General features: G+C 59.4%; 1 protein-coding gene across 1 annotated transcript in view; it reads left to right on the top strand.

The window, feature by feature from the left end:
- The window catches only part of LOC139199690 (zinc finger protein 395-like), a 7,646-nt gene extending 7,420 nt beyond the window's left edge, over positions 1-226 (top strand). The window contains exon 10 of the mRNA XM_070828794.1: positions 1-226. This exon is cut by the window's left edge and continues 646 nt beyond it. The gene's annotated coding sequence lies outside the window, so the exon portion shown is untranslated.
- The last annotated feature ends 526 nt before the right edge of the window (positions 227-752 follow it).

Raw genomic sequence — 752 nt, 5'->3', positions numbered from 1 at the left:
GTCACCGTGGCAACGGGTCACACAGGACGTCCTTCTCCAAAACAAGACGCTCCAGATCCTCCTGTCGGACCCCGAGGCCACATTAGATATATAATCCCTGCAGCCCCTCCCCTTAAGCCCCTCCCCCCCAGAGCCCCTCCCCCTTGGAGCTCCTCCCCATCGGAGCTCCTCACCCTTAGAGCCCCTCACACTTAGAGCTCCTCCCCCTTAGAGCCCTTCACCCTCAGAGCTCCTCCCCCTCAGAGCCCCTCCTCCTTGGAGCTCCTCCCCATCGGAGCTCCTCACCCTTAGAGCCCTTCACCCTCAGAGCCCCTCCCCCTTGGAGCTCCTCCCCATCGGAGCTCCTCCCCCTCTTTTCTCCTCACCCTTGGAGCTCCTCCCCCTCTGAGCTCATTTCGGCTGCTTGTATCCTGGACCTCGTCCCTCCGGTCTTCACCCAGAGCTCGTGACCTCAGCTGAGGGCAGGAACGTGGATCGACTGGTAAACAGAGAGCTTCTCCTTCTGGATCAGCTCCCTCTTGTCCCACAGATACTTTAACTCCCCCACCTGGGGCAGTAACCCGCTCCCATGAGAACCGTGGCCTCAGGTTTGGAGATGCTGACTCTCACCCCCCCCCCGCCTCAGTGCAGCGGGGGGGTCACGGTCTGAGGACGCCAACAGAACCACGTCGTGTTGTTTCACTGTGTGATAAACTTCAACTTGGATTAGAAAGACACCAAAACCAGTAATAATGAAACCGTGCGGCTCAGAG

The sequence above is a fragment of the Pempheris klunzingeri genome, chromosome 1 (genome assembly GCF_042242105.1).
Source record: "Pempheris klunzingeri isolate RE-2024b chromosome 1, fPemKlu1.hap1, whole genome shotgun sequence".
Lineage (NCBI taxonomy): Eukaryota > Metazoa > Chordata > Actinopteri > Acropomatiformes > Pempheridae > Pempheris > Pempheris klunzingeri.
The sequence above is the reverse complement of the archived record's forward strand: the minus strand, read 5'-3'. Positions and strand labels throughout refer to the sequence as shown.